Below are 10,000 nucleotides of genomic sequence, written 5' to 3'. Positions count from 1 at the left end.
ACACACACACACACACACACACACAGTTCATCAGGCTCAGAGACAAAATGTCAGGCATGAATAAGAGCACAGAGATTTGTTGACCTGTTTCCAAGTCCTGCTTACATGGCCTCTTAAAGTAACACACACACACACACACACACACACACACACACACACACACACACACACACACACACCAAATGTCACAATTTTTCCCTGAAGTGAACACACTTAGACCCAATTAAAAAAGTGATTTTGGTAGAATGGTAGTCATGATGCATCAAAGCCAGGAATGGGGGTGGCCTAGGATTTGTGGGTGTGGTTTGTACATTATTATGTCAGTTTTCCATAATTAATTCATGAATCTTTTTATTCAACATCATTCTTCATGTCTGTTATTCTGTTGTGTAATGAACACTGAAAATAAAGTTTCATTAAAATTCAAACCAGAACCCAAAAGGCTTAAACCTCTCCAACAAGGGGGTAAGTATGGACCTGACCTGGTATGTGGGTTGACCCTCTATTTTCAGGGGTGATTTTAGTGGCCACTAGAAAGGTGTTTATTGTTAATTGAGCCCTTAGTTCTGAGCATGTTCGGCCCAAGGCAGGAACTGAGTCCAATGCTTTTGTGCACTTAATGTCCTGATTGGTCCTCTGAACCTTCACAGGTCTACAGGTGGTAACCAGACGTTAAGCTCCTGACTAACTTCAGTTTCTTCATAAAGCTCAATTCCTGGCAAGGGCCTAACATAATGAAATACATCGGTAAATAACAGTTATACTATAGTCACAGCTGTGGATAGAACAGGAAGAGGAAGAGAATACAAAGAGATGATTATTAGGATGACCATGTATCTATTGGCCTCTGGGAGGTCCATAATGAAATCTATTACTTTGTGGGACCAAAGTGAGGAACAATTCCAAACTCCTCTGGAACTATTCCTGCTTCTCACAAACCAATTCTTGCCTCCAATGATACCATTCCTGCTTCCCACTGACCCATTTCTGTTTCACATTGATCCATTCCCACTTCCCACTAAACCATTCCTACCTCTTACTGGCCCAGTTCCACCTTCTCATGGACCCATTCCCACCTCCCAGTGATCCATTCCCACTTACCACTGAACCATTCTGGCTTCCTCATGGACCCATTTCTAACCCCAACTGATCTATTTCTATTTCCCAGTTAACCATTGCCACCTTTTACTGACCCATTCCCACTGCCCAAAAGTATTCCCAGTTCCCACTGAACCATTCCCACTTACTACTGATCCATTCCAACCTCAAACTCATTTATGCAACCTCCCATGGACACATTCCCATCTGCCAGTTAACCACAAACCCAATCCTGACTTCTATTGTCCTATTTCCACCTTCCATGGACCCATTCCCATCTTTGACAGGAACAATTTCTGCCTCCAATAGACCCATCCAATGGAACCATTCCCATGGAACCATTCCCAAATCTTCTAGAAACATACCCACTCCCATTGACCCATTTTTGTTTTCCACAACTATCTTAAATTTGGATCTTTACACAGGAAAAGATGGGTCCAGAGTAAGTCCCCATTAGCCTCTGAAGGTCCATGATAAAGTTTATGACTTTGTGGGACTGAAGTTAAAATGGCGTAAGCAGGGGAACTTGGTGGACCTCTTGGTGGCCTGTGGATTTGACACTGTCAATGTGAGGAGTTTACCTTTTATGGTCGAGGAGCACAAACAAAAAAAACCCTGCCCTTAAGAAGCAGTAAAAGGAAAGGATGTGGTCCACCTTATGTTCCTTACATGTATATACAGTAAGGAAAATAAGTATTTGAACACCCTGCTATTTTGCAAGTTCTCCCACTTAGAAATCATGGAGGGGTCTGAAATTGTCATCGTAGGTGCATGTCCACTGTGAGAGACATAATCTAAAAAAAAAAAATCCAGAAATCACAATGTATGATTTTTTAACCATTTATTTGTATGATACAGCTGCAAATAAGTATTTGAACACCTGAGAAAGTCAATGTTAATACAGTGGAACCCGGTTAACTCGCCCTCGGTTACCTCGACAACCCTATTAAGTCGATGTTTTTGAAGTGGAACCGCCAAATTCTTGCTTTTTCTAAGCATTTTTTATCGGTTATGTCGCCGAACCCTAATGTCTCGAGCACAAGGGGGGAAAAATTTGCCATTTAACGTCAGTTTTCTCGATCAGGGCGGTGCAGCCGCAGAAGAACTCGCGAAAGTGGTGGAAAAATCAATCCTTACAGATGCTACAGGTGTTGTATTGTAAACTGGTGAATCTCTGCTGTTAGTTAGTGCACATATGCCTTTTGTTGTTAAATGTTATGCGATGAACGGGAGCCGAAAGCCGCGCTGGGTAGAAGTGCCGGTGGGAAGACACGTACCCGGGATACGCATGAGCGATAACAACGACCGCCTTGAACATATACCACCAATAACGGACAGTGAGAGTGTGGAAGTTTAGATAGGAGCTGGTGATGAGTGATAAACAAGCACCATATGTGCGCGATTGAGGCCGGGAGCTTCAGAGTAAGCGGCCGAGAAAGCACCTGACACGCCGAAGGGGGCGCCAAAGGGGGCGTGGCAGGTGGATTCCTGACAGTTAACAAACATGTACTGTATGGATTTTTATAGCATGCCTTCATCAAACAAATCGCAGCAACGCTGTTGTGTAAAAACCCCTCCAAAAACACGTGCATGCACATTCTCATTTATTAACGCACATCATGTACATAAAGAAATTTCAAGCACGTTAATATATTGCCGCCATTTTGATTTTCGTTTATCTCGATCATTGGTTATCTCGATGCTTTTTGACAACCCCCTAGGACATCGACATAACCGGGTTCCACTGTATTTGGTACAGTAGCCTTTGTTTGCAATTACAGAGGTCAAACGTTTCCTGTAGTTTTTCACCAGGTTTGCACACACTGCAGGAGGGATTTTGGCCCACTCCTCCACACAGATCTTCTCTAGATCAGTCAGGTTTCTGGCCAGTCGCTGAGAAAAACGGAGTTTGAGCTCCCTTCAAAGATTCTCTATTGGGTTTAGGTCTGGAGACTGGCTAGACCACGCCAGAACCTTGATATGCTTCTTACAGAGCCACTCCTTGGTTATCCTGGCTGTGTGCTTCGGGTCATTGTCATGTTGGAAGACCCAGCCTCGACCCATCTTCAATGCTCTAACTGAGGGAAGGAGGTTGTTCCCCAAAATCTTGCAATACATGGCCCCGGTCATCCTCTCCTTAATACAGTGCAGTTGCCCTGTCCTATGTGCAGAAAAACACCCCCAAAGCATGATGCTACCACCCCTATGCTTCACAGTAGGGATGGTGTTCTTGGGATGGTACTCATCATTCTTCTTCCTCCAAAAACGTTTAGTGAAATTATGACCCAAAAGTTCTATTTTGGTCTCATCTGACCACATGACTTTCTCCCATGACTCCTCTGGATCATCCAAATGGTCATTGGCAAACTTAAGACGTGCATGGATATGTGCTGGTTTAAGCAGGGGAACCTTCCGTGCCATGCATGATTTCAAACCATGACGTCCTTCCTAATAACGTCCTTCCTAACATTAACCCAGCCATCAGGTTTGCACAAGACAGTGCACTCTTAGTCCATTGTGAGATGGAGAAGAAGGGAGAAATCTGGAGTGAGTTAGATGAAGTGGTAGAAGGTGAAGATGTACATGACGTGTATTACCAACAGTAACCTTGGAAACGGTGGTCCCAGCTCTTTTCAGGTCATTGACCAGCTCCTCCCGTGTAGTTCTGGGCTGATTTCTCACCTTCCTTAGGATCATTGAGACCCCACGAGGTGAGGTCTTGCATGGAGCCCCAGTCCGAGGGAGATTGACAGTCACGTTTAGCTTCTTCCATTTTCTAATGATTGCTCCAACAGTGGACCTTTTTTCACCAAGCTGCTTGCCAATTTCCCAGTAGCCCTTTCCAGCCTTGTGGAGGTGTACAATTGTGTCTCTAGTGTCTTTGGACAGCTCTTTGGTCTTGGCCATGTTAGTAGTTGGATTCTTACTGATTGTATGGGGTGGACAGGTGTCTTTATGCAGCTAACAACCTCAAACAGGTGCATCTAATTTAGGATAATAAATGTAGTGGAGGTGGACATTTTAAAGGCAGACTAACAGGTTTTTGAGATGAAGCATCTGAAAAACTGAGAAAACAGGTATATACAGTGGTTCCTGGTAGCAGCTCTGTAGAAGATAAATTGGTGCAGAGGTCGACAAAAAGCGCTGGATCCCAGGTACCTGGAAACAGTAAGATGGCCAGTAAGAGATTTCCTTCTCAACCCAGGACATTTGTGGATCATGTAGTTACATCCGTGGAAACCCCAGAAGGATGGGAGTCTTTGTTGTATGAGTGACATGGAAGGAAATGAGTTTCTGATGCTGAAGGACAAGGACGAGGAGGATCATGATGAGGTGGAGGAGGAGAAGCTGTCCATCAAACATCCTCCATCAATGGCAATGATAATAGGGTTCTGCAGAGCTTGTTTGTGAAAGTGGAATATCTTTCTTTCTTTCTTTCTTTCTTTCTTTCTTTCTTTCTTTCTTTCTTTCTTTCTTTCTTTCTTTCTTTCTTTTATTCTGTCTTCCCTTTTTTGTACCTCTGTGTTTTGTTATGTAGCTCTGTGTTCTGTATGTAGTTCTGTGCTCTGTGTGTAGCTCAGTGCTCTGTGTGTAGCTCAGTGCTCTGTGTGTAGCTCAGTGCTCTGTGTGTAGCTCTGTGTTGTGTGTGTAGCTCAGTGCTCTGTGTGTAGCTCTGTGTTGTGTGTGTAGCTCTGTGTTCTGTGTGTAGCGCTGTGTTCTGTGTGTAGCGCTGTGTTCTGTGTGTAGCGCTGTGTTCTGTGTGTAGCGCTGTGTTCTGTTATGTAGCTCTGTGTTCTGTTATGTAGCTCTGTGTTCTGTTATGTAGCTCAGTGTTCTGTGTGTAGCTCAGTGTTCTGTTATGTAGCTCTGTGTTCTGTGTGTAGCTCTGTGTTCTGTTATGTAGCTCTGTGTTCTGTTATGTAGCTCTGTGTTCTGTGTGTAGCTCTGTGTTCTGTGTGTAGCGCTGTGTGGGGTGTCTCGGGTGTCCGCCCATCTCACTCGCATATCGCCCCGCCTTTCTCCGGCGTCTGTCCATATCACTCGAGTATCGGCACTCTTCTCTTTCTAGCACCCGCCTAGGTTTTCTTCTTTTGTTGACCCTGCCGCCCATCCCTGTTTGGTGTCTCTGTCCGAGGCTGGTGTTTTGCTCCTCTTAATTGGCATTGCTGGACTGATTAGTCTCATCACCTGCAGGTGTTTCTAACCGCTCGTTTTTCGGCTCCGCCCTCCAATCGCTTACTGCTGGCACATACCCCGCAACACCTGACTCAGGCCAGGGAACCATCAGGCCTGAGCCGATTCCCCCCAGTGTGAGAGGCAGAAGCTGGAGGAAAGTGCTTCCAGACTCCGGGGAGTGGGTGGGTGGGTGGGCGGGGAAGTCGGTGGAGTAGGAGGGGGGAATGAGAGAGAGAGAGAGAGAGAGAGAGAGAGAGAGAGAGAGAGAGAGAGAAGCAGCCTGTCCCTTGGTACACGTCCATCTTTCCCGAAGAGGCGTGGCAGAGGGTGGACTGCCCATTTGTGGCTGCAGCACTCCTCCTCCGCCTGGTTCCGCTCCCTCCATGCAAGTCTCCCTGGCGTCATACCTCTCTTCCAGCATGGGGTTTTGGCACCACTTGTACAAACTTACTGGTTACAAGCTGGAAGAAAGACAGGTAAAAGTTCACCAAACAGAGTTTTCTTTATTTACTCGTGTTTTTACCTTTCCAGTACTCACGGCGGGGCTCATCCTCAGTCTCGCGGTCTGGCCCGAAACGCCTTCCCTCTCTGACATTGCCTGAGTTTTCTCGCGGACCGACAAGCTTTTTCTTAGCGTCTACCCGAGGGCATTTGCCTGCTGGCGCGTCTTTTCTCCGACCCTTCCTCTGTATCCCTCTTTCTCCAGCGTTCTTCTCTCACTCCTCTTTTCCTTTTCCCCTGCTCACTAAAACAGAGCACACTGATTGGTCTCATCAGCTGCAGGTGTTTCTTACCGTTCGTTCCATCCGGCTTCACCCTCCACTCGCTCACCGCTGGTACACTTTCTTTCATGCTTGTTTTTTTCTTTCTTTCTTTCTTGCTTGCTTGCTTTCTCTCTTTCTTGCATTTTTTTTAATTGATTTATTTCATTAAAATCTCTTAAATTTCTTTCTTCTTTCCTTAAATGTTTTTGATGATCTCTGTCTCTATACAGAAGGAAATGTATGTGTGTGTGTTATCACTCGTTTGTCCCACTGTGCAGTGTTTTTTCTTTTCCCTGTCTTTTCTGTGGAAGAGGAAACGTGAGCAGCCGTCAGAGCTCAGTAACTCATCCCTGCGGTCTTCACGACACAACGTCCACGTCTACATCCACATCCCTCTCGCTGCCTTTCATCCCTTTATTCCCTCCTTTCTTTTGTCTTTCCTCCCTGTCACCTCCTTTCATCCCTGAGCTCTTAAAGTACAGGATGAAAATCTCAGAACGCACCGGAGGACACCGGAAAACACGCGAGACTCCCGCAGGGGGAAAAACATCTCTGTATGGAGTGACAGAAAAGAAGAGAGGAGTGCAGGCGCGGTGGAGGGGGACGGGGGGGAAGATGAGGGGTGTCTGAAGTGTGTCAAAGAGTGACAGAGAGAGAGAGAGAGAGAGAGAGAGAGAGAGAGAGAGAGAGAGAGAGAGAGAGAGAGAGAAAATGAGAGAGAGAGAGAGAGAGAGAGAGCGAGAGAGAGAGAGAGAGAGAGAGAGAGAGAGAGAGAGAGAGAGAGAAAATGAGAATGCTTGTCGAGACAGAGATCAAAACAAAGTTACAGAAACCTAAAAAGTGAGACCAACACACACACACACACACACACACACACACACACACACACACACACACACACACACACGTGTACAGACCCCTCTGGAATTCGAGAGCTTTTACCCAACAGGAAGGCAGGAAAGTGAAAAGCGTCACCACCCTTCCTGATTCCTCCCCAACACATCAACACTCATATAACACTCCTCTCTGTCTCATCCCTTCTTTCTTTCTTTCTTTCTTTCTTTCTTTCTTTCTTTCTTTCTTTATTTCTTCATTTGTATCACTACTGTTCTTCTGTTTTCCTTTAAATCTTTTTGTTGTTACTTTTTCTCCTGGAGGAAACCAGTAAAGAACCTCATTGTTCCTACTGATGATGTTCTTGCTGCTACAGGTCTTACTGATGACGTCCACTCTGTCATTGTCCTTATTAATAATAATGTCCTTCCTAACATTAACCCAGCCATCAGGTTTGCACAAGATTGGGGCAGACTTTAATGGGCATGTAGGTGAAGGGAACAGAGGTGATGAGGAGGTGATGGTAGGTATGGCTTTGAGGAGAGGAACGTGGAAGGGCAGATGGTGGTAGATTTTGCTAAAGGTGCACACGGGTGGACTATGTTCTGTAGTGTGAGGTTGAGGGAAGAGGTCAGACAGGAGCTCAGTGGTGTTGAAGAAGTGCTGGATGATTGGGGAACTACTGCAGGAGTGATGAGGGAGGCAGCTAGAAAGGTTCTTGGTGTAACATCTGGAAATAGAAAGGAAGACAAAGAGACGTGGTGGTGGAATGAGGAAGTGCAGGAGAGCAGAAGGAGAAAGAGGTTGGAGAAACAGAATTGGGATCGACAGAGTGATGAGAAAAGTAGGCAGGAGAACAAGGAGATGCAGCAGCAGTTAAAGAGGGATGTGGCGAAAGCCAAGGAATGAGGAATGAGGAAAATGAGAGCGAGAGAAGGTTGGATGGTGTGAAGATGTGAAGCAGGAAGTGGATAGAATTAGTAAGGAGAAAGTGAGAGCAGCGATTAGGAGGATGAAGAGTGGAAAGTCGGTTGGACCAGATGACATTCCGGTAGAAGCATGGAGATGTTTAGGGGAGATGCAGTGGAGTTTTTAACCAGACTGTTTAACAGGATTTTGGAAGGTTAGAAGATGCCTGAGTAATGGAGAAGGAGTGTGCTGGTGTTCTTTAAGAATAAGGGAGATATTGTATGTATTAGAGACAGTGGCATTGAGTAAAAGACAGGAGGTGGAGCTGGAGGTAGCAGAGCTGAAGATGTTGAGATGTTTGTTGGGAGTGACGACGATGGACAGGATTAAAAATGAATTTATTAGAGGGACAGCGCATGTAGGACGTTTTGGAGACAAGGTGAGGGAGGTGAGATTGAGATGGTTTGACATGTGCAGAGGAGGGTCATGGGGTATATCAGTAGAAGAATGCTGAGGATGGAGCCAGGAACCAGGAAGGAGGAAAAGAGGAAGACGAAGGAGATGATGTCCTTTCTGACATTATACTCACTGATGTCTTTTCCTGGTTTTTTTCTGATGACCACACAGAATGTCCTCCCTGATCCTTTCATTCTGATCATGTTCTTATGGACATTCTCCTTTCTGCTAGTGTCCTCCATGGTTATGTCCTTCGGGATGTTCTTAGTCAAGATCCCTTCAGTAATAACATCCTTCTGTAAAACAGATCTTCATGAAGCTCCAAATATTTATGAAAAAGAAGAATGTGAATGTATTAGTTGTGTTGTAGCCTTTATGGCTTCTGTAATTATAATAATAATAATAATAATACCAATAACAATAATAATAATAATAATGTAATAATAACAATAACAATAACAACAATAATAATAATAATAATAATGATAATAATAATAATAATAATAATAATAATAATAATAATAATAATAATGATAATAATAATAATAATAATAATAATAATAATAATAATGATAATAATAATATTGTTATTATTATTATTATTATTATTATTATTATTGTTGGTATTATTGTTATTATTATTATTATTATTATTATTATTATTATTATTATTATTATTATTATTATTATTATTATTATTATTTATTCGAGTCATTAGGTCCTGAAAAATAAAATAAAATTTTTGTCAACAAAACAGAAATATGAAAACCCTCCAGTGGAGCTCCAGATATTTCTGATATTGTGTTTGTGTGTGTGAGAATAAAAATGCTAATAGAATCAGGAGATGACAAAACGGCTTACTCCTGCTCATCCTGTAGTGAAGAGGAGTCTGCATATTTATCAGCTAGCATACTGTCACAGAGATCAGCGCACACACACACACACACACACACACACACACACACACACACACACACACACACGGTGTCAATGAAGGTAACAGGACTGACAGAGCATGAACTCAGTGAACAACTTCACCTTGTTTGTCTATACGTACTATACTGTGTGTGTGTTTGTGTGTGTGTGTGTGTGTGTGTGTGCGTGTGGATGCACATGCATGTGCATTACAATAAAACATGCTGTGTGTGTATGTCTCTGTGAGTATGATGTCAAGAGTTCAATAAACAACATTTTCTATCAGTAGTGTTTATGAAAAGTTAAAGGTCAATAAATACATAAGTAAATGAACTCAATGAATTTGTGAACATTAGTTCATAATGAGAATTGTGAATAAAATGTAATGAAAGTAAACCAGATCAGTAATACCTCAGTGCGCTGCAGTTCTGCCTTCTGATTGGTCGAATAAGATTTCTGTTATTGTTTCTATAGTAACAGCTGAAACACAGGAACAGACGCTCCGCTAATAAATAACAGCTTATGTGATCATAAGGAAGAAGGAGTCTCCAATGTCAGACATAAAACTTCAACCTGGAGTATTAATATTGAAAGAGAGCACTTTCAGGAAGTAACTTGTTTGTGTAACTATAAACGGATAAAAACAAAAACTAATTATGTGTTATAACTTAATAAATAATAACTTGCAATGGTTTGTAAATCTCAGGGTATAAAATGAAAATAACCAACACCGAGACTGGAAGGTGAACATTAACACTGAGTGGGTTCAGGCGGACGCTGAGGAAAGGCGTCCGGAACCGTGAGTGTGTGGGTGAACCCCAGCATGAGTACTGGAAAGAAAGCGCCGG

Source organism: Silurus aristotelis (assembly GCF_946808225.1).
Source record: "Silurus aristotelis genome assembly, chromosome: 4".
Lineage (NCBI taxonomy): Eukaryota > Metazoa > Chordata > Actinopteri > Siluriformes > Siluridae > Silurus > Silurus aristotelis.
Note: the sequence above shows the minus strand (reverse complement) of the source record.